The following is a 25111-nucleotide window of genomic DNA, read 5'->3' on the forward strand; positions in this document are numbered from 1 at the left end:
GAAATCTGGCGCCCCCAGAGCCGGTGCGCCCTAAGGCGGCCGCCTGTGCCGCCTTATGGACGCGCCGGCCCTGCTCGTGAGGCGGGAAGATCAATGTCCTCTCTGGAGTAGGCTGTTGGGTGCGCGGCTTCCACCATTTTGTGGGAGACCCCAGGTCTATGTTGCAGAACGATGGTGCTGGGGGGATTCAGAGTTGCGGTAGCGGTGGGGGCTGCAGGGTTAGGACCGGGATCACCCCCCCGGCCCAGAGGGGGGGGGGAACAGGGCCGGGTCTGCTCAGGATTGAGCCTATGATTGGGGTCTGTGGCGCAGGATAGTGGGGCAGCGGCCGTCCGCCCCACTCACCGCCGGAGAAGGCCTCAGTTTGGGCGACTAGAGTCTCTCCCCCAGGGGACTGTAGCTCGATGAGCCAGCCTCTCCCTGGGTCCAGCAGTCCCCTTTCTTTGGGTCTTCTTTAAGGTGGAAATCATGTTTTAAGAGTTGAATCATAGAATTATTGCAGGAGCTGCTCCTGCTTGCGACCGTCCAGCTCGGCGGTCCGGCCCCGCCCGGGACAATATTTATTTATTTTTTTAATTCTTTATTTGTAGTGTGCAGGTAAATACAGACATATCTATAGTTTGCCACGACATCAGAAGTAAGCATTTGATAAACATACATAGATGACGGTTTCATGGCCCTTAAAAAGAGAAAGAGCTACTGCATGTTTTATAAGAAGAATAAACGATGTAAACTATGTATTTACATTTTCAAACTATGCACACGCTGATGCTGGGCGCGTAAAAACACTGTATATGATGCATGCTTTATGTACTCACAATGTGCACTACCTAATACCCTCTGCCACTTCTTAGTTCCCTCCATGTATACAGTCTCTCAGACCATTTTATCAGTACTATTTATAGGCTTTGCTATTTATCCTCTGTGTCTTTTCATCTCATATTAATTGTATCTATATGTCATCCTTGCTGAATATTAAGCAATTATTTATAATAGATAGATATTGCAACTCCACCATTTTAACTCAATGTTTGCAAGTCAGTTGTCATTTTTATGCTGAGCAGCACTCACTGTTAGTAAATTGGTCTAAAGTCTCTCCGGAGTTACCACTGACTGATTTATTCACACATGAAATGATGGCTTGATCTTGAATAATGCTTACCAAGCTCAGTATGATTGCCAAAAGAAAAACAGCTTGCGTTGTTTGGAATAAACGCCCGTACAGTGGTGATAATCCATACAGTCTCATCCTTCTATGTATGCTGTCACAGGAGCATATACTGCATTTCATTGACTTTTCTGTTTACCTCTAAAATGAGGACACTGTTCCTGGGCCAATTTCATAGCCTAAATCTCTATCAGTGCTTGTGTTGTCATAGGTACACTTTACTAACATTACAGGCCACTGAACTGCAACAACTTTTTTCTGTCCCCTACTCCTACACCCCTCCTATGTGCACTTAACCCAGTGAGTGCTACTCTAGGCCTAACAGGAAGTCAAAATATTGGTTAGCTGAAGATATTTAGGCCTCAATGGCCATTGTTCAATAACAGACCGTGATTCCAGTTATTGCGACCATCAATCTAATATGGTTTGGATGGAGCACTTATGATAATCCAGTAACACTATACATAAATAGTAGGTATAATTGTAATGCCAAAGAGGTACAATATTTGAGGCACAGATAGCCTTGCTCTAAAATATTGCATTGGTGCCTTTAATGATAGCACCATTCCATTCTCCCTGCTAGGAAGAGGGAAATATATATTGGGTGAATTGAAACAATATAGGGCAGCATCATCACCCTGCGTCAAAACACACAAAGGGGTATGACTGGGAAGGGAGAGAGTAACTTTCCCATAAATATGACCGTTTAAATCTTAAAATAAAACTGTGTGAGTAGCATGCCGAATAGTCTTTTCCAGAGTCCCCAGGATGGAGAATGAAGAACGTGCTGCATTCTCCTGCAGAACAGAAGAGGAGCAGATCCCTAGATTTTATCACAAGACACGGAGGCTCATATTGCATTACCCTTTCTTTACTGTCCACCAATAGCAGCAAAGGATATAAACAAAGTGAAAAAACAATGAACATACAGTAACATAGGCCCCTCCCCTCTCAGGTCCCAGTATAATAGGCAGCGCTTCCCTTCCATTTCCCTCTTTCTTTGCTGCTCCAAAGATAAGTAACAGCTCACATTTTGTCTCTCAGATTATTTTATTATCCTGTGATTTATTTCTCTTGATTTTACTATTTGCCTTTTATTATTCCATTGTTTATTCTCTGTTGATATGTTCAATATTATTCAATGTTTCTCTTTCCAAAAGATTTTCCGTTTTTATTTATGTTGCTTATTTCTACATATGTATATATTTATTGCCTCCCAGGGTTCCAGACCTCCTCTGTGAGCTAATTGCCTTTTTTCTCTGTTTGCTTTACCTCCTTTCAGTCTCTTTCCCTCCCCTGTCTTCCCCTGTACTTGGACGCCATTTGCTCCTCGTTTCTTCTCCGTTCTATTCGGCTGTTTTGGTACATGAATCTCGCTGTTCGGCTAAATTAATTTTCTAACACATACAGTTCGTTAGTTTTACCGGTTTATAGCATCATTCGTCTATATACCGCGTTCGACTAATTTGTTCGTGCGTTTTGCTCATTCGTATGTTTTCCCCATTCACCTATTCTATTCACACGAATTCATCTATTTTACCACACGTTCGCCTGTTTTCTGTCGAATTTCAGTTTTCTTTTGCCGCGAATCTCGCGAGATTCTCGGCGGCCATTTTCTGACTTCCTGTCTCTCTGCCTACCTCGTTGTGTGTGTCACTGGTCTGGACCCTGGTGAGATCTCTCCTTTTGTTCAGTGCTCTCATAGTTTGGGTGACTAACCCTTACTACCTTTTTAGTTTTAGGTAATAGGGATAGTGTGCATCTTGCATTATGCCCATTCCCAGGATGCCTTCCAACTCCCCACCCTCTGAGGAGATAGATACTCCACTATTCATGGGAGAGGCCCCTGTCACTACAGACACACCACCCACTCTGATAGACAGGCCCATCCACCCTGCGGGGGACCAATTCTCGGCGCTACAGCGTTCTGTGACAGATGCCATTATGGCAGCCATGGGGTCCATGTCCTCTACCCTCTCCCATTCTATCTCCCAGGCCCTTCTACCACGTCCTTTGGACGCGCAAGTGTCAGGTTCCACTACGCCTCTTTCGCGTCCTGCTGTGGACCTGCCTGGGGACGCACCTAAGAAAGCGACCCATGAAACCAAACATCCAGCTGCCTCCAGAACTACTAAGACTGGCGTACCCTTGGTCGCCCCAGAAAGCATGCTCCACACACGCAAAAGAGCCTTTCCGCGCCAGGCAGAACGGGCGCAGCTATGGAAATGTGCCGGAGCACAACCAGAGAGTGACTCCGACTCAGAAATCGGGTCTGGTGAGGAGGCTATGACTGAATCAGATGATGACTCTGATGTTGATTCCGCTGAGAGGGACCTTGCCCTCCTTCCCTCTGCTCAGGCGGAGACGTCTGGAGGCGACACGGGGGTGCCTCACCCCGCTACCGCAGGGTCCGCCCTTTTGGATCCGTTAGGCGAACCTCTCTTCGACCCGGATGAGCTACACCATCCGAGGTCAGTGGAGTAGCTCCCGGCGGACCATGTATCCAAGTACCTCGAAAATTGGGTACGACGCCCGCTCTCTAAAGCGGCACGTAATAAATTGAGGGACAAATGCCCAAGGCCTATGGTGCCCAATAAGGTCTGTGATACCCCTGAGGTCGACCCTAAAATGACCCAGTTCCTAGCGAAATTAGGCTGGGACCCTCGTAAAGGCCTAGACTCTGCCCTAAAAGCATGTCAGGATTAGCACCTGGACATATTTGGCCCACTAGCCAAACATTTTGAACTGGCGGAGGATGCCAGAGCCAGAAACCATATGGTTGACCCCGAAGACCACCGTGGTTGGGTCCAATACCTCCCTCTCCATTAAACGGCGTAAAGCCATTTTATTCAAAATAGAGCCTAAATTGGCCACCCTTGCCCTCACAGAGGCTGGGAAGGACGCCCAAGGTTTACTTTTTGGCGACTCCTTCATTAAGGACCTGGGACGCTTTGTGGGAGCATTTACATCCCTGGACAAGGCACAGGCCTCTATGAGACGCGTATTCCAGGGTCGGGTCTCCACCAGGGCCGGCAGATCCAGGAGCCGTCTGTCCGGCCGGTCTTATTTTCAATCCCGTGGCTCGGGACGAGGCTCCTTTCAGCACCGCTCCAATTTCCAGGAGACAAGTACCCTCTCCCCATTCTTCCCATCACGCGGACGCCCGTGGCGATCCAGAGGATTCAGGGGTAACACCGGTTCCAGACGACCTTATGGTGAGTTTACCCATAACACATGTTTCTTCTCATGTTTGTGTAGGGGGCAGGCTCCAACATTTTTTCCCGGCCTGGGCACAGATAACCTCTGACCCTTGGGTACTAAACACTATTTGCGGCTTTCACATAGACCTAGTGGGGAACCCTGTAAATATCCCTCCTCGACCGATCCGCTTCTCCCTCCGAGATCACAGGTCGATTGACGACGAGCTATCCGCGCTCCTCGCCAAGAGAGCGATAGAACGGGCGCCCCCAAACTCCACAGGAGTCAAAAGCAATATTTTCCTAGTGGAAAAGAAAGGCGGCCAAATGGGCCCAGTCATAAACCTGCGCCCGCTCAATGCTATGGTGAGATACCGCCATTTCAAGATGGAGGGTATCCATCTGTTGCGAGACCTACTCCTTCCAGGGGACTGGTTGGTAAAGCTGGATCTCAAGGATTCGTATCTCACTGTGCCTATAGCCGATGCATCCCGAGATCTTCTGCATTTCCATTGGCGGACAGGGATTTGGAGGTGCACCTGCCTTCCGTTTGGCCTCTCATCAGCACCATGGTGCTTCACAAAACTGCTGCGCCCACCTATGGCCTGGCTACGCAGTCGAGGCATTCGTCTAATTATATACTTAGACGACTTCCTGCTCATGGCTCAGGATCACTCCATACTTGTGGTGCACCTGCGGCTGGCTATGAACCTACTCTCCCGTCTGGGCTTCATCATCAACCAGGAAAAGTCGTGCCTGACTCCCACCACTCGTATGATATTCCTCGGATTCCTAATGGATACGGAAGCGGCCACTCTGAGCCTTCCGAAGTCCAAGACTCGCTCGATACGCAAGGAGCTCCGCAGAGCTCTCATACGGCCGCACCTATCATTGAGGCACCTGGCGCGCCTTATCGGCCTCCTCGCATCCTCTATTCAGGCTGTGTTCCCGGGCCCGCTCCATTACCGTGCACTGCAACAACTGAAAATAGCTCACCTGAGAGCTGGCGCATCCTAGTGGTGCTAGACAGCGAGACGAAGGACGAGCTTCGTTGGTGGATCCTCAACCTATCCGCTTGGAATGGCAGGGCAATCTTCGGTTCCATGCCGGAGTTCACCATCGACTCAGATGCGAGCCTCCATGGCTGGGGGGCTCATTGCGAGGGTGTGGCGACAGGGGGTCGCTGATCGGAATCCGAATCCCGACTCCACATCAACGCATTGGAACTCTTGGCGGGCTCCTTCGCGTTCCGCAGCTTCGCGAGGGACTGGGCTCATACGTGCATCCGCCTCCGTATGGACAATGTCTCCGCGGTGAGGTATGTCAACCACTTGGGCGGTACTCAGTCTGCGGTTCTGGCCCGGCTGGCGAAAGACTTTTGGGGCTTTTGCTTAGACCGGAACCTGGTAGTCCGAGTGGAATACCTTCCAGGTCTGCACAACGTCCAGGCGGACTGGAGCTCACGATATCTATTGGACGCCAGCGACTGGAAATTAGACACGAACGTGTTCTCCAGTTTATCGTCTCTATGAGGCCCTTTTGCTATAGACCTATTCGCGTCCCGGCTCAACACCCAACTCCCACGGTTCTTCAGCTGGCGGCCGGACCCGGCGCCGGAGGCAGTGGACGCCTTCCTGCAGGACTGGAACGGAGGCCTCCTATACGCCTTTCCCCCATTCTCCATTATCCCTCGCACCCTTGTTCACACCTACAGACACGTAGCCGAGCTGGTCCTAGTAACCCCGTTTTGGGAAACACAATCTTGGTTTCCCCAATTTCTCGGGATGATGGTAGATTACCCCAGGCTGTTGCCGTCCTCCCTGGAACTTCTACTGGACCCGTTGGGGTATTGCCACCCCCTCCTGTTGGAAGGTTCCCTCCCGCTTCTGGCGTGGCGGATTTCAGGGGACCTTGGGAGGTCCAGGGAGTTCCGGACACTACTAGACGCCTGCTGGCGGAGGCATGGGCTCCCGGCACTAGACGGGCATATGGGTCAGCTTGGCGAGCTTGGGCTGGCTGGTGCCTGGCTAGGGACATGGATCCCGCTTCGGCCCCTGTAGCTACGGTCCTGCAATTCCTGACTTCCCTCTTTGAAGCAGGTAAGGCCTACAGGACCATCAACCTATATAGGTCAGCCATTTCCTCAGCGCATCAAGGGTTCGATGGCTGCCCAGCGGGCCAGCACCCCCTGGTGTGTCGGCTCCTCAAAGGTGCTCGCCTATCCCGACCGCCCAGGCCACGCTACACCGCGACCTGGGATGTATCGGTGGTATTATCCTTCACACTAATTTTGCTCTCTCCCTACGACAGCTATCAGCCAAGTTGGTCTGTTTGTTTTGTCTCATCTCCTGTCATTGATATGTACAATATGTAATAAGCAGATATTGGCCCAGTCTTGTTGCTAGGTACATACTCCAGCACAATAACATATTTAAAGTGAAGAGTGCACCCACAGGACCTCAAAATAAACAAGATAACGTAATTTTTTACAGCTGTCCAACAGCATACATTCACCATTTCAGTCCCATTACCAAGCTTTCCTTAATATGTCATGGTAGTTGGACTGAAACATTGGTTATATGCAAAGGCACGTCTGCTTAAAATAAATCTGCACTCTTTTTTTTATGCCTATATGTGCTTTTTTTTGGTCCGCAAGTTGACATAGCTAGCAGCCAGTTCACAATTTTACCTAGTTTGTGAACATATCCCAGGCAACCGTAACACAGCTGCTGATGCTCTTTCCCGCTCTCGTTTTCAGGTATTCTTCCAGGTGCACCCTTCGGCCAACAACCTAACGTCCAGAATACCATCACTCCACGAATTAATCATGGAATGACTGATATGTTACGTCACGCCCAAATCACTCACGCACCACGCACTCTCAGCCAACACCACGACCACTTATGCCAGGGCACTGACCATTTTCCACAAATTTGCAGCAGAATTCCAAGTACAGGGTAATTTCTCTATAGAGACCATGGTGGCTTTTGCCTCTTTTTTTTTTTTTTTTTTTTTTTTTTTTTTTTTTTTTTTTGTCAATCTTTCTTTTATTGAGGCATTTATAGTGGGGTACAAAATAAAGAGAGGGAAATGCAATAACGGTTGACAGTGGAGGGTTCGTACATCATTAATTTGAAGAAACCACATTTCCTGAGTAGCGATGCCTCATTTTTTTTTTGGTTAAAACAGTTTTCTGTTGGCTTGTGGTGTTGCATAAACATAATATAACTATAAACAGTGCCTATCTAGGTACACTATGAAAATAGAGAGTCAGTAGGCTATATAACATCGTAGACACGCTTTAGATGATTAGTCGTCAGGTTAAACATTCAAGAATATTGCAAGCTAGGTAACTATCTGAATACTCATCTGTAGGCAAATCTATTTGTAAGGAGGTAATTACGCTAAACGTACATACAGTGGTGGCTGTGCTCAAGGCTAAACATAACTGTGTGAGTTAACTAAGAGCTTACATTTACACTTCACTGGGCACACGACAGGCGTATGCATATGTTTAAGTATATGTATATATTCTCTCTGTGGTAAGAGTAAGCTAGGGGGTTGTAGCGTAGTTTTCCATACAAAATTTAAAAAGAATTTAAAATAAAAAATAATATAAAATAATAACATAAAGTTATACGAGTAGACAACATAGTAAGCATGGTTACAAGTGGGAGTCCAGCAGGGAGAGTCCATGTGGGTCATTCAGGTTAGGTCACTACAGCCAATGGCTGAGAGTGATGGTGGTGGGACTGTCAAACTAGACATGGTGTAAAGCTGTGGTATTTCGATTAAGCTTAGCTTTGTAAATTGTTCATAACTTGAGGTGGACAGTTTAGCTTGTAGTGGGCAGCTCCCATTACGAGTGGACAGGTCCCTCTGTAGGCTATTCTTCACCCTATGCCGTTTCTGCCGGGTCCCCGGTGCCAGTAGCGTAGTTCCAGTAGGAGTCCGCACAATACATTTAGCCAATGCCCCTTAGAGTCCAGGTCTGATGAGGCAGCATGGCATCGGGTTCTGCCTCCCCTCCATGCTCTTTCCGTGTGCATCGTCGAACTTGGGAAGGTGGCGTTCTTGGGTTGCAGCATAGTGGCTGGCTGTACTGAGGTGTTGCATCTGGACATGCTGCTGTGGCCTTGGGGTGGACTGGTTGTTTGTTTTTTTGTCACTGCTTGTATAGGCATAGGTGCCTGGGTTGGCGCTGTCTGCTTCCCGCCGCACGTTTGGCCGTGTTTGCTCCGTCGGACGCCCGCCTTAAATATTTGCTGTGGGGCATTGTAGTAGCTTCGTCGGGTCGTCGGGCGGATCCATGAGGCCACAGTCCGAGCCGCTTGATGGTGGGGCATACCCCGACCTCTCATCAGGTTGTAGAAAGCCGAGCAGAGTCGGTCGAGGGCCTCCAGTGAGTTAGGCTTCTGATTGCTGCTCGCAGTCTCCCTCCGTGGCTGCTGTTGGGCGGCCATCTTGGGCTTGCTCCGACTGCCCCCTGCTTCTCCCGTTTGTGTGGTTGGTTTAGCTTGCTTGCCTGCTATGTTCGTCCGCTTGTCTCGCGGGGACCGGGATGACCCCCACCGGTCCAGGGGGGGGGGGGTTAGGAGATTAGCTGTGGTTGCTGGCGTATGCGGTTTCGGAGAGAGCGGCCGCCTCTCTCCGGCTCCCGCCCCTGCAGGCCTCAGTTTGCTGGTAGCTTAATATGCCCCGCCAGGCTCCCAAAGGGTATCCCCGGAGACCTCACTGCGCCCCCAACGTGGGTAGCACACCTCGGGGTGTCGTAGGGTTGTATAATCGCCGCTAGTGCCCTCTGTTTCTCTCGCCCGCCAGGAGCTCTTGCCCCGTGCGTCTGTTCGGCATGGCGGTCAGACTCCGCCCCCCCTTTTGCCTCTTTTTGCCACTTACATTTAAAATTATCACACAACACCATCAAACTATATCTCACAGGGGTACAACATCACGTTCTCACCACTTTTCCCAATCACCCTCCTTTTCTATCCTCTTTACCCTATAAAGAATATCCTTAAAGGTATCAATAAAACAGTCGGCCCCCCTGCAACCAGTAGACTGCCCATAGACGGAAACTCAGCGACCTATAAGACGCCAACCCTTTTGATTCTTAGACTAATTGTGATATTAAAGTCGCTATATTCATTGCCTTTTATTGCCTTTTATGGCTTCCGTAGACCTAGAGAGTTCACTGTCATACGCCAGTCAGATGCCGACATAAGTTTAAAGAATTCTCACCTGATTAAAGACAACGACCATTATATCCTTTTGTTGTAAACCTCCAAAACCAATCACACCAATCAACCTACTACAACCAATATATATATATATATATATATATTTATAAAGGATAATCAGCACTCCCAGGTTTTGCAGAAAAACAAACTTCTTCTTTATTCCAAATGTCAACGTTTCAGTTCCTCTAGGGAACTTTCATCAGGACAGCAAGCAACCTTGTATCTGGTAATTATATATATTACCAGACATTATATATATATATATAATTACCAGACAATTATCTGGTAATTATATATATATATATATATATATATATATATATATATTAAAGCGCTGTGGAATTAGCTGCCACTATATAAATACCAACAATAATAAATGCTAACGATGTATTGAGCCTTTTATATGGTGTGGCTCTAAACGTAAGCGTATCTGTGCCCTTCAATACATTCAGAGCCATACCCTGTAAAAGGCTCAATACATTTTGAGCATATATTAACTCTACATTCACATACTATATATCAGTGATTACTTTATTGCACTATTGTGTTTTTCTCTCTCTTTTATATATACAGGGAAACACATTTCCCCAAGTTTTTTTTTTTTTTTTTAGTATAAATTCTTTTATTTAATTTCTTACACACATACATTTAGCACTATGACTACATAAGTCCAATACTGTTTTAACATAATTAGCACATTTAACACATTTACATAATACAAAATACAAAATACAAACACAATACAGTGTTATCTGCCGGGTCAGGCATTGAGAGGGGATATATCATTAACTCATAGCTCTAATTCTTTCTGAGCTCAGATAAATCCTAATATGCTTTATGGCCGATTTTCAATTTTGTTGAGCCACCCTTGCCATAGGTCTCTCCTTTTGGGGGCATTCAAATATGGGATGCTCAGATCTCTCTCCATCATTGTCTGAAGACGGATTTGGTCCTTAATCGTATCCCAATTGATCGTTTGGTTTGATTTCCAATTCCGTGCTAAGACAATTTTGAATGCAATAAAGCAGTGAATAACAAAGCATCTGATACTATAGACCATCTTTGGCCAGTGCATGTGTAGCAAGACTATCTCAGGTTTCATTTCTAACTCTATTCCTGTTATCTCTTTTATGAATCTTAGCATTCTCTTTATAGAGCTCTGGATTTTTGAACAACTCCACCAGATATGGATAAATGAGCCTGCTTCTTTATCGCATCTCCAACATTTAGAAGATACCCCTGGGTACATCTGGGACAGCTTGCTGGGGACTAGATACCATCTATAGATGACCTTATAGTAAGATTCTAATAGATTTAAGCATTGGACCTGTCGACGAGTAATATTTATGGCTTTACACCACTCATCCTGATCTAACGGACATTTCAGATCACTCTCCCATTTAGTTTTCTGAGGGAAGCTAACCACTTCATTCATGTTTCTTATAGCTACTATTGCTTTAGCTAGGACTTTTGGTACATTCTGGTTTGAGAAAATGTTTTTTATCATCATATACGCTTTTCCAAGATCTTTGCTAAGGTGTTTCTGCAGGAAATATTTAAGTCTCAGGTACGTAAATACTTCTCGCTGGGACAGATGGAATTTCTGTACAATAATATCAAAAGGCAATATGTTAGCTGCACCTAATATCTGCGAGACTTTATATATTCCCTGGGTTCGCCAGCTATCTAGAGAGATGTCCCTCATATTGGCTTCTATTGTTCTCAGATTTGCTGTATCCAAAATCGCATGTTTTAGAGACATTTTCATTTTGATTTCCTCCCAGACTGGCACCATTTGAGCCCATATAATATTATTTTTGATATCGATCTCCATTTTACCTAAAGGTTTTGTATTCCATAATATGCCCTCTGAACTTTTTAGACCTAAATCTTCCATTTCCATACAAAACCAACTTTCTTTCCTAGCCGTCACCGTCTGGGACCTGTACATATGTGTAATCACGTTTGCCCAGTATATAACTCTTATATTGGGAAAATTTAATCCACCGTCCTTGGTTTTTAGTGATAGGATTTTCCTGTTTATTCTATTTTTCTTACCTTTATTAATAAAGTTCTCTAGATTATTCTGCAATAATGTCAACCAACTATCTGGAACCCTGAGTGGAATCATTTGAAATAAATAGTTCCACTTAGGGATAATATAGGAGTTGATGACATTAATACGACCCCACCAGGTAATCTGCGCACTTCTCCAATCTTTGAGTAGTAAGTTTGTACTTTTTAGCAAGCTTAAGAAATTTTCTTCCATCATTCTCTCTATATTTTTCGTAATGGTTATTCCTAAGCAGTCAAACTTCTGAGGTGCCCATGTAAATGCGTAGAGATTACTAATTTCCTCTCTTGACTTTTTATCTAGTTCAATGCTCATCACGACTGTTTTTTCATTGTTAAGTTTATAATTTGCTAGTTGGCTATACCGTCTAACTTCTCCCATCAGATGTTTCAAAGATCTAACTGGGTCAGTGATTGTCAGAAGGATGTCATCCGCATAAAGACTAATTTTTAGTTCTTTTTCTCCTATTTTGTATCCCTTTATATCTACATTGTTTCTAATATTTTCCGCTAAGGGTTCTATTGAGAGGATGTATAATAGAGGTGAGAGCGGGCACCCTTGTCTGACTCCATTATTAACTGATACCCAATCTGAACATACATTAGGGCCTACTATCCTAGTAGAAGGGTTTTTATATAGGGCCATAATTCCTCTTATCATCCAGCCATCTATTCCATAGGCTTCTAGGGTTAGTTCTAAAAACTTCCAGTTTAGCCTATCGAAGGCTTTTTCTGCGTCGACTGCTAGGGTCATAAGAGGAATATGTTTCTTGTTAGCGTTGTCTATAATACTTATAATTCTTCTTGAATTGGATCCCACCCATCTATCTGGTATGAAACCTATTTGGTCATTATTGATAAGAGTTTTAATAATACCTTTAAGGCGGTCTGCCAGGATGGATGAGAATATTTTTACATCTGAATTGATTAGAGAGATGGGACGGTAGCTAGATACTACAGCTGGATCTTTTCCTTGTTTCAGGATGGGAAGCATGTTTGCTCTTGTCATCTCTTCCGGGAAGCTACCTATTTTCACTGCATCATTAAACGCTAGTGCTAGATGTGAACTCAAAATAGATTTATAAGTATGAAAAAACAAATTAGAAAACCCATCTGGGCCTGGTGTTTTTAGCTTCTGGGTTTTAGATATAGCCCTAATAACCTCGTCCTCTGTAATCTCTTTGTTCAAACTATCCTTCTGAATTTGATCTATTTTTTTTAGCTTTGTACTGGTTAAATATTCCTTAATCTTTATTACAGAGGTTTCTACGGGAAGATTGTATAATGACCCGTAGTAATCTCTAAAACAGTCTCCAATCTCTTTTGGATTTATATAGGTATTTGAGTTATATACAATCTTGGATATGCGCGCCTTAGCCTGTTGTTTCCTCAGCTTATTAGTTAACATCTTGTCTGTTTTATTTCCTCTACAGTAGAATCTAAGTTTTAATTTCTTTATATTATTTGCTATCTTAATATTCAAACATTGTAAAATATTTTTTTGAACTTCTGCTATTCTTCTACCTCTCTCCATAGTAGGCTCATTTTTATTATCAGTTGTAAGCTTATAGAGTTCAATATGCAGGTCTCCTAGTCTTTTTTCTTTACCTTTAGCTTCATGATTTAGCTTTATAAGGTAGCCTCTTACCACTGCTTTGAAACAACACCAAGTGTTGAGGTTTGAGGTATCCAAAGGGTCATTCTCCTCAAAAAAGCATTTTATCAGATTCTCCAGCTTGGACTTGCTATGTTTGTTATATAGCAAATAATTATTTAGTTTCCAAGTTGAGTTACTTCTAGCTGTCAAATTGTCTTTTAGTTCAAATATATACATACTATGGTCCGACCAGACGTTTTCTACAATGTCTATCCTAGTCAAGTTATCTACTAGATTCATATTTCCCCAAATCATGTCAATTCTTGAGTATGTGTAATATACTCTCGATAGATGAGTATAATCTCTTACATCCGGATTTTGGAGGCGCCAGACGTCAAATAGATCATAATTGTTTTTAATGTTGGTCAAAGAACTAGCGTTTTTAATTACTGCTTTATTCAGTGAGCTCCCTTTCAGCAATTTTTTATCTTTTTGTGGATCCAGTATGCAATTAAAGTCGCCCGCCACTATATATATCCCTGTTTTAACCAAATCCGCTTTGTTTAATATTTTCTTTAATTGGGAAACTGGAGCTACATTCGGAAGATATAGATTAATTATGGTGAATTTCACGTCATTTATCTTCGCCACCAAAATCATAAATCTACCTTCCGTGTCTAAATCCTGATAGAGTTTCTCCCACTTAACCCTGTCCGAAATTATCATTGCTACACCTCTTTTCTTTTTATCTTTCATGGATGCATGTAGGATAGTTGGAAACTTATTACCTCCCCATGTGGGTTTCTCATTTTGTCTCCAATGTGTCTCCTGGACTAAGCAGATATCAATCTTTTCTTTTATCATTTGGTTGCGTATCATAGATCTTTTATGCATAGTATTTAGGCCCTGAGCATTTATAGACAAAAACTTAACCATATTTACCTTCTCTCTCTTTATTTTCTAGCCTCTTGCCTTTAAGACCCTTCAGATAACACATGTTCATAACAAACAACACTACATTAATCGGGAACCTTTTCTGGTACCACATCTTTACCTATCTCGCCTAGGACTAACCTTAGTCTCTAGCGGATAGCCCCCGTCTCGTGAGTAGATCGCTACTCCGAGATTTATGCTTAATATAAGCATCAGGCGGGACTCTAAGTGAGAGTCGAGGAGGGGCGACTGGGGGAGGGAGAGGGAGAGGGAAAAAAAAAAAAAAAAAAAAAATTTAAAAAAAAAAAAAAAAAAAAAAAAAAAAACAAAAAAATATATATATATCTTTTCTTTCTTTTCTCTTTTCTCTTTCCTTTCTTCTATGATTTAAACTGTTTCCAATTTACACTAACCAATTTTATAGTGGCGTATTAATAATACTAACTTTCAGTTATAACGATCTCTGTAGGCTCTAGGTTTTCTAGTATAAATTATAATGATACATTCTCTACCCATACCCTTATATATGTATTCTGTGATGAGTACTAAAAAAAAAAAAAAAAAAAAAAAAAAAGGCACTCGTGTTAACATTCCTCGTTTTAAACTTTTTCTCCATATTACCCTTAACCGATTCAGTAGTGTCGTGTGCTTGTGCAAGCTTTTGGTTGTATCGTTCTCTATAAAACTCTTAGATTACTAATATAATTGTAGAGATTATTTCTCTCCCCTCACCTTTATCTATGTTTCTATACTAAGTAATTGTTCCACACTTTCCTAAAACCCTTTTAGCCCCACAACGGGCATCTCATATCTTAAAATCCTTTACTGGATCATAAGTAGGTATATCTCAAACCTAAATCAAAAAAAAAAAAAAAAAAAACACTCGTGTTGTCATACCTCAGTTTAAGCTTTTTTTCCTTATTCCCCTTAGCAAATTCAATAGTGACGTATAATTATAAACACTTTCAATTGTACCGTGCTCTGTAAACTTTTCAGTTACAAATATAATTCTAGTAAATTGTTTCTCTATCTCTATGTTTCTATAGTAAGTGATTTATTCCACACATTTCTAAAACAATTTTGTCCCCAAGTGGGCATCTTGTGTCCCTTATAGATATATCTTGACCCATATTCTTCTTACAGGAAAAAAAAAAAAAAAAGAAAAAAAAAAAAAAAAAGAAAAAAGCATTAGTTGTTTTCCGTGCCTTTTCCCTTTTTAAGTTTGTAAATGGGTTGTAAATAGCTTGTAAATAGGTCGGTCCATACTTCTGCTTCTCTAAAATAGGAAAGCTTTCTTTTCCTCAATAGTCTGGGTGAATAGATCCTCTTTACCAACTAATTTGGGTGGAGTGTAACTTGCATAGTAGAGTCTTTAAGTTTTCTCTCCTCCTTTGAAGTTCCTTTGAACTTCCCTTTTCTCTCGTTCCTTCGCATCCTTCTCATAGAGAGCATTGAGCTCCGGGCTTAACCTTAATATGCTTAACCCATTTCAAGAAGAAAAAAAAAAAAGAAAAAACCACCGCCTTCTTCTTTTACTCCCATATCTCTCATCTCTCCCAGCTCTCATAAAGTTATTAGAGGGTTAATGATTTTGTCCATGCTTCTAGTTCTTTAGCTGAAGTGAATGGTATCCATTTTTCTTCCCACCACACAATTATTTTGGATGATTGTACCCATTTGTATTTCACGTTTCTTTGCTTCAATGGGTCTAAGGCTTGAAAAAATGTTCTTCTCCATTTTCTTGTTTGCATTGAGAGATCTTGGAATGTAATGATGTCCTTAAATTTCTCCGATAAGTTGTCCTTGTTCCTCAGCAGGTTTAACAATTGTTGTTTGTATGTATAGGAGGAGAAGCAAACTATTACATCTCTTGGATAATGGGCAGGAACTTCATGAGGCTTTCTTAATCTATGTGCTCGTTCTATTATAGGTTGAGGTATTTCCTTCTGTAAGCCAGCTTCTTGAAAGAAAGAGAGTAAAAAATCCTGTAATTGGTCTTGGGTTATAGATTCAGATATGTTTCTGAAACGAACATTGCACCTCCTCGACCGATCTTCAAGGTCTCTAATCTTTAAGTTTATTTGCTGTATTAAAGCTTCTGTTTGAGTGTTCTCCCGTTGCATATTATTTATTTGGTCTTCCATTCTATCAATTTTTTCTAATGCCGAGCTCAATTTGGTATTAATTCTCTCCATCTCCATTTTAATTGTATTTGAGCTGTTAACAATCTGGCTAGCAATCTGTGCCATTTGCTCGTCTAGTTTGTTCACCAGAAAATCTTGAGACACATAATTCGCATAATTCTTATGATCTGTATTGAGCACAACTGTTGTTTGCGTGTTCTGATCATGGAATATCGTTTCGTTCTCTTTGTGCCCCGGTTTTTCTTTATTGGGGGAAAAAAAACCTGACAACCTAGTTGGCTGAGAGTCATCTTTTTTTTCTTTGCTTTTTATTTGTCTCTTAGACGCCATATTGGATTTCTTTCCCGAGTCTGGGGGGAGGAGGTTCACTCAGATTCTTTCAGGCCTCTTTCAAGCCTCTTTCAAGCCGCTTTGACTTTTAGCAGCAGCAGCGAAAACTTCCTTAGGTACAATTTTTATATGCAGAGATTTTGCACAAGATTTTACCAAGATTTTGTTGCAAGGTTTTGTTGCTACTATATCCTGCTATATCCTGCTTGTTACCATGTTTTACCAGAAGTAAACTTTAATAAAAGTAGAGTAAATTATAATACCGACGTAGATAGAAAAAATAGAAAAAAAAAAAAAAAAAAAAATTCCCACTACGGTTATATGTGGGCTTAACTTACTCCACTTATTTAACTTGGACCTCCTATTTGTAGGCAACAATTTTTGTCCCCTTGTCTTTTCGTCCCCTCCAACTGAGTCAGGTCTTATCCCCCAACGTGGTTTAAATATTTTAAGCACAAATTTTAAGCACTTCCCTTATCGATGGAGAGCTATCCGCTCACTGCTCCGTTTTTACTCCGTCTCTGCCGCTTACTCCGCTTACTCCGTCTCTGCCGCTGCCGCTTACTGCTCCGTCTTCCCCATCGAGTCGTGGTCACTTGTAAGCCGCGGTCGCTGCCTTCTCCCTCATCTCCCGCCGGGCGCCTCTCACACGCTCTTCCTAGACCCGCCTCCCGACGTGCTCACGTCCTCCCGTGCACGTCCGCCCACATCGGATCCCCGGTGTAATTCATTTCCCCAAGTTTTATACACTGCTCAAAAAAATAAAGGGAACACAAATATAACACATCCTAGATCTGAATGAATTAATATTCTTCTGAAATACTTTGTTTTTAACATAGTTGAATGTGCTGACAACAAAGTCATACAAAAATAAAAAAATGGAAATCAAATTTCCCATGGAGGTCTGGATTTGGAGTCACACTCAAAATTAAAGTGGAAAACACACTACAGGCTGATCCAACTTTGATGTAATGTCCTTAAAACAAGTTAAAATGAGGCTCAGTAGTGTGTGTGGCCTCCACGTGCCTGTATGACCTCCCTACAATGCCTGTGCATGCTCCTGATGAGGTGGCGCATGGTCTCCTGAAGGATCTCCTCCCAGACCTGGACTACTGCATCTGCCAACTCCTGGACAGTCTGTGGTGCAACGTGACTTTGGTGGATAGAGCGAGACATGATGTACCAGATGTGCTCAATTGGGTTCAGGTCTGGGGAACGGACGGGCCAGTCCATAGCATCAATGCTTTCGTCTTGCAGGAACTGCTGACACACTCCAGCCATGTAAGGGGTGTCTCATCTCGGTACCTAATGGCAATCAGGCTACCTCTGGCGAGCACATGGAGGACTGTGCGGCCCCCCAAAGAAATGCCACCCCACACCATTACTGACTCACTGCCAAACCGGTCATGCTGGAGGATGTTGCAGGCAGCAGAACGTTCTCCACGGCGTCTCCAGACTCTGTCACATCTGTCACATGTGCTCAGTGTGAACCTGCTTTCATCTGTGAAGAGCACAGGGCGCCAGCGGCAAATTTGCCAATCTTGGTGTTCTCTGGCAAATGCCAAACGTCCTGCACGGTGTTGGGCTGTAAGCACAACCCCCACCTGTGTACGTCGGGCCCTCATGGAGTCTGTTTCTGACCGTTTCAGCAAACACATGCCATTTGTGGCCTGCTGGAGGTCATTTTGCAGTGCTCCTCCTGTTCCTCCTTGCACAAAGGCAGAGGTAGCGGTCCTGCTGCTGGGTTGTTGCCCTCCTCCACGTCTCCTGATGTACTGGCCTGTCTCCTGGTAGCGCCTCCATGCTCTGGACGCTACGCTGACAGACACAGCAAACCTTCTTGCCAAAGCTCGCATTGATGTGCCATCCTAGATGAGCTGCACTACCTGAGCCACTTGTGTGGGTTGTAGACTCTGTCTCATGCTACCACTAGAGTGAAAGCACTGCCAGCATTCAATAGTGACCAAAACATCAGTCAGGAAGCATAGGAACTGAGAAGTGGTCTGTGGTCACCACCTGCAGAACCACTCCTTTATTGGGGGTGTCTTGCTAATTGCCTATAATTTCCACCTGTTGTCTATCCCATTTGCACAACAGCATGTGAAATTGATTGTCACTCAGTGGACAGTTGGATTTCACAGACATGTAATTGACTTGGAGTTACATTGTGTTGTTTAAGTGTTCCCTTTATTTTTTTTGAGCAGTGTATATAGGGGTAAGTTAATATATTGTTTTAAATATGTTTATTAATGTCGCAAAAAAAGCGTAGACAGACATTTTACGAATCTGAAAATAACATATGGTTGCCTGCGCAGAGGCATATAAATCAGAATAAACAAGCAATAGAATAATTTAGATGTACATTGACTGTGCAACATATGGTATATCAAAGGCATTTGACAGGTATATTAACGCATTTTACAGGCTTATTGGTCATCTGGGCAATACCCATGTCTAACTACGCGTGTGATGGCGCTGTCAGCGTGGGTAGCCATATATGTAATTTAATAAACATGCAGATAATTAAATTAAGTGTATATAAACTTCATAAAAGTTATGTTTGTTTCAGATAAAACCTAAACATCTTCAAATCTGCGGGTAGTTAACCCCCCAAAAAACAAAAAAACAATATTATGTCAGTACTGCGCCTGATAACATTGCGCCTGGCTTAAAAGCTCTTTTTATATCTAGTAGCATGTTGGCATGAGCGCGGCGTAAACACTTGTCCTAGACCAGTTGTTACCTGTGCATAGGCACGTCTATCATATCTAAGTATGTGTTTCGTAGACTTCCCTACTAGGGCATAGTGTATGCTTTATAGTTCTCCTCGCTAGTACTATACAACAGAGTATGCTGAACCATTATTTAAATATGCAGTTGTTCTCGTTCTTTGGCCTCTAAGGGCAATGCTGCTTGTCAGGCTTAATATGCTGTAAATAAAACTGCTGTGCAGAAATACATTATGAAGCTATCTGGTGAACTAGTATGCAGTAGTAAACCGCTGTACTACAGTTATAATCTAATATCATTTCCATCAATAAGCAAAACTACAAACTGTTGCAACTTTTAACCTTAAACGCAAACCCATAGGGGAGCGGACAAAAGTAATCAGGAGCTGTTATCGCTGTTAACGGTTGCAGGGTTGGTCTGTCCATGAGACTAAAGCACTGAGGGCCGCTCTTTACACTGCTGCCTCACCGTTCCTGGGGCGCCGAGCCTCCGTCTGTCCTCCCCGCAACAACCCCAGTCCGTCACCAGGGTCCTCCGTAGCCCTGTGGGCACTCGGGGGCAGGGGCTATCCATCCGACTCCCACACCTAGAGTCCACGGGCCCCTCGCCCCCTGCACCTCCCCAACACCACCCAAGATCCCGGACTTAGAGGAGCAGGTTGCCTACTGTCTCACCCGGTGCCGGCCTCTGTCGTAGAGCCGGCGCGCACCCCCCCCGGTCACCGGGCTCTCGGCCTCAGGGACACAGCCATCTGGGGACCCCACATACCCAGGGGCTGGGGCATCCACTCCTCCAGCGGGCAGGCAGTCATCACGGGGGTTCCATCCAGCGCTCGGCAGTGCTCAGGTCCGCGTGGGCCGTTCAATATGGCCCTCCATAGCCAGTACTCTTCAGTTTTGCCCTTCAATTTTGTGGGAGTACCTTTAATGTGTGCTTTCGCCTGCGATGGGGCCAAACCCTTTTGCTCCCGGTCTGGGTGCCTCCTCTGGCGGGTGTTTCAGTCCCCTTGCGTGCATCTCCGATGTTGCTGGCTGGCTGAGTGACATGCAGCCAGTGCCAGTGCAGGCGGTCGGCATCCGAACCCTGCGGGTATCTCCGTTGTGGTCCGCGCCGCCGCCTGGAAGCCGGGATATCCCCCTCCGGCCACAGGGGGGGGGGGGCAGGGCCGTGCCCCGGGCCCGGTATCACCCCCTGTCCAGATATCTGTCGCGGGATGTCTCTGCGCCGCGTTGCCAGCAATGGCCGCCAGCATTTTGGTGCCCTGTCACTGCTCTTCCAGTTACCCACTGTGACCTTGCTCTCCAACCTACAACTACACTACCCCTGCTCCCCCAGTTACCCACTGTGCCCCTGCTCTCCTACCTATCACTACACTACCCCTGCTCCCCCACTGTGCCCCCTGTCCCCCACCCACCACTACTTAACCTCTGCTCCCCCACCTACCAATACACTACTCTTGCTCCCACAGCTACCACCACTGTGCCACCTGGTCCCCCAGCTACCACCACTGTGCCCCCTGATCCCCTACCTACCACTACACTGCCTCTGCTCCCCCAGCTACCACTACATTACCGCTGCTCCCCACTGATCACCCTGCTCCCCACCTACCACTACACTACCTATGCTCCCCCACCTACCACTACTGTGCCCCTGCTCCCCAACCTACCAATACACCACCACTGTGCCCCACCTACCACCACTGTGCCCCTGCTCCTACACCTACCACTACATTGCCCTGCTCCCCCACCTAGCACTACAGTACCGCTGCTCCCCCACCCTCCTCCACTATGCCTCCTGCTCCCTACCTACCAGTACACGACCTCTGCTCTGCATATCAGCAAACATATCACACACATCCAATACACACATATATCACAAACAGTCAATACAACAATTACAAATATTACACACAGCCAACACATAGAATACATATCACACACAGACACCACACACTACATCATATTATTATGAGATTTATTACAGCAGAGCTCTCTCATACAAAATACAATATGTAGCTGTCCTCCGAGCTCCAGCCAATCAGAAAGTTGCCCGGATTACCACAGGAAAGCTTTGTCACTGTAAGTGCCTGATCTCACAAGACAGTTACTTATGGTCTTGCACCCGGTGGAGGCGCCGACCAGACTCCCAGCATACTGGATCACCAGAGATCAGCATGCCCACCTCCCTGCAAGGTAACAACAGGGAAGGGGGAATCATTTTTGTTTTTAAATAATTATTAATTTAATAAATCCTATATACAGACACTACACACACAGTACATGGATAAAGGGGTATGATGGGGGGGCGCTGTGAAGATTTTTTGCACAGGGTGCCTTAAGGCCTAAGGCCGGCCCTGAATGTTACCATGAGTTAAAGATTATTGAGGGGTAGTCCTTGAGTCAAAGTGTCTCAATTGTTCTGGCACCCCTGAAACAGTATTGTGTTCTCTGCTATTTGGAGGTAGTGTGACAGATATCCACATCCAAGTTCTTTTCGGTGCTACATACGTGATGTCCATTCCATTCATTATTGTACTATCCTCAATCCTATAATTATTTTACCCAACAGCTAAGATGTGATGAACCTTTCTTCTGGCTCCTACTCTTATAGTGCCCACTCTACTGTTTGAGTGGGTGATGTGACAATCTATTCTCTATGCTTGTACTCCGCTTAGTTTTCCCTTTGGTACAAGAACATGAAAGGGAGAGGGGGAGGGGGGGGAGAGGGGTTTAATATTGAGGTGCAAGGTAAGTCTGCATATTTTTATTTCTAAACATGACCTGCAATGGTTGGTATAATGATGCTGGATTTGAATATTTAAATTGTGACATAAAACAAAACAACAAAAGAAAGTATCCTCTGTGACTGTATTTTGCCACTTCTGCCGTGTTTGTACCGGACGCCATGAAAACTCAGCATATATACTGACAACCTCCATCCCCTAAAAAGAAAAAAAAAACATACACACAATAAACAAAAACTATGCGAGTGGCTAATTACACTAGTAGATAGCACAGAACTTTTTTTTTACTTTTAGGGTCCAACTCATTTTTTATTCTATAGCACAAGAGAACTACTTACACCCTTGCTACCCACCTAGGTAATTGTACAGCATAGAGGTTCCCTTTAATTTTTCTTTAATAAAATTGTAAAGAAACACCTGTTAATTTGAATGAATTATGCTAGATATCAAGAATTAGTGGTTTAATATTGAACAGAGCAGTCAGACTCCATAAAAGTCTGACCGCATAGTTGCTAATAATGACATAACACTGCATAGATAGAAGCCTTTTAAAATCTTATCTTCCCTTAGCAGCTGAGACGCCAAACCATGTTGAGCATGTGCACAATCAGCGGCTTGATGAAACCATGTGCAAAGTCCGCAAAACATTGCTATCACATTGACAACCACTGTGGTATGGCATCCATCAGCTTATTGAGCAATTCCACTCATCTTAAATTTGAAACTACTGCTGGTGGCTGAACTTCATGTCCCATATCTTCTTGGTGATCAGATTTATATAGATAACAGACCCATGTGCCTGGATTGGTGGTGTTGTTTCCTTGTTGGAGCTGACCAGCTGCAGGGGAGAATTTATTTGTACAAAAAGAACCAATGTGTAAGCGCTATGGGACGTGATACAGACAATATGGCAGCACTTAAACCAATAACACACACAGAGATGTGCATAGAAAACAATAATTACCCAAAAAAAAAGCACGCTAAATTAATCTGTAAATATAAAAAAGCAAATAATAGTGCAGACAATCTGGATAAACATAAAAGAAAAAAAAGTACAAGTCCTGCCCTTCTTTTTCATACAGTATTATTGAACTGCTGGTGGATACATCTTTTGGAACGATCTTCAGTGTGGGGATATCCCCTCTCCAAAGGAGCTTTGCAAACCCAGAGCCAGGGGTGATGGGGCTCTGGGACATGTGAGTTTTTTCCCCTCGTATTTCTCCAAAAAAAAAATTATTTTATGTTTATCCAGATTGTCTGCACTATTATTTGCTTTTTTATATTTACAGATTAATTTAGCGCGCTTTTTTGGTAATTATTGAGAATGTATTTGTAGTTTGCTTAGATATTTAGGGTCACTTACAGGTCCCTTTTAGGATTTTCAGTTTAGTAATGTTCTATTTGTCACATTCAGTGGGCATGATTCATTGTTCCTTGTATAAATATTGTGTGGTGTGTATTATTTTATTATTTATATAGCGCCAGCAAATTCCATAGCGCTGTAAAATGAGTGGACAAACAGACACATAATTGTAACCAGACAAATGGATGCACAGGAACAGACGGTTTGAGGGCCCTGCTCAATGAGCCTACATGCTAGAGGGAGTGTGGTATAGTGACACAAAGGGTATAAGTAGGGGTAATGAAATAGGTATTCATTGTTCTATTGTCAACGAATATGGTGTGTGTGTGTGTAGCGGATGCATGGAATGGTTACAAACTAGAGGTAGTATGCTTGAAGAGCATGGTAAGGGTTAATGTGGCTGCCTTTATCCCCTTCCCGATGTTAGGGAGTGCTATGCATTAATTCAATAGGAGGGCTTTAACAGCGTTAAGGTGGCATAGGACGTCCTAATGATCTGGCCCTTCCTTCGGTCAGCCGTGTTTCCCAGTGTGCAGATTGCAATTGGGGGACCTGCCTGGCAAAACAGGAAGTCCCCCTGCAGCCAATCCGAGTCATGTGATACCAGTGACACAGCGATCACATGACTTGGTTTGGCTGGATCAGCTGCAGGGGAACTGCCTGGGTCGTCAGGCAGGTCCCCCAATATACAAGAGCATACCCAACATAAGCCTGCCAATCAAAATAGACAGAACAACATTTTATTATACCAGCCCAGAAGAAAATGTCATTTTCAAACCCTATATTTTACCACGTAATTTTCCAAAACCCCATAAAACCTGCATGTGTGGGAACCCGGGGAATCATTGTACACGTGGAACATCACAGCATACAAGTGTGTGTTTATTGCAGTAAAAGCTAACAGTACTATGACATTCAGTTAAAATACAATGTAATAACAAAATGTCTTAATTTTCTCACCTTTTATTTTTAGATTCAAATTAAATTATGTTTCATAAAGAAATATTTAATTTAAAATGAAAGCCCTATTTTGTGTGGTTGCCATGTTTGTTAGTGCATAAAACACATAGCTGTGTGGGAAATTGCTTCCTCCAAATCAGTTGTTTTGGTTAGGTTTACCTCAATTGCCCCAGTCTATAAGATTGCTCTCTTAGTGATAAACGTGTGTTAGTACCCTATGAACAAGTACAGGTGAAACTAAGTGGTGGTGATGAGGGGAATGATGTTTGGCTGTTTTGGACAACTCACCCAGTTGGGGATCCTGAAGCCAGATGCCAATCCTGCAGTTCTTTCATTAGTTCTTAGAGTTGCAGCTGAGTGTTCCGACAATAAAAGGACCTCTACGTATATATAAAATATGCACAGAATGAACAGTAGCAAGTCTGAAACGCTGCTGCCTAATGAAAGCTGCTGTAAGTGAAGTTACATCTGAAGTGGTCATGTAGCTTGGAGTACCACTCCAATGCCCAAATATATATATCTACTTGAACACTATATATATATATATATATATATATATATATATATATATATATTTGTGTTAAGGGCTCATGATAGTACAGAAGATACAAGCACTGATAAGTGTAGGATGGTATT

This window comes from Pelobates fuscus, chromosome 6, assembly GCF_036172605.1.
Source record: "Pelobates fuscus isolate aPelFus1 chromosome 6, aPelFus1.pri, whole genome shotgun sequence".
NCBI classification, from domain to species: domain Eukaryota; kingdom Metazoa; phylum Chordata; class Amphibia; order Anura; family Pelobatidae; genus Pelobates; species Pelobates fuscus.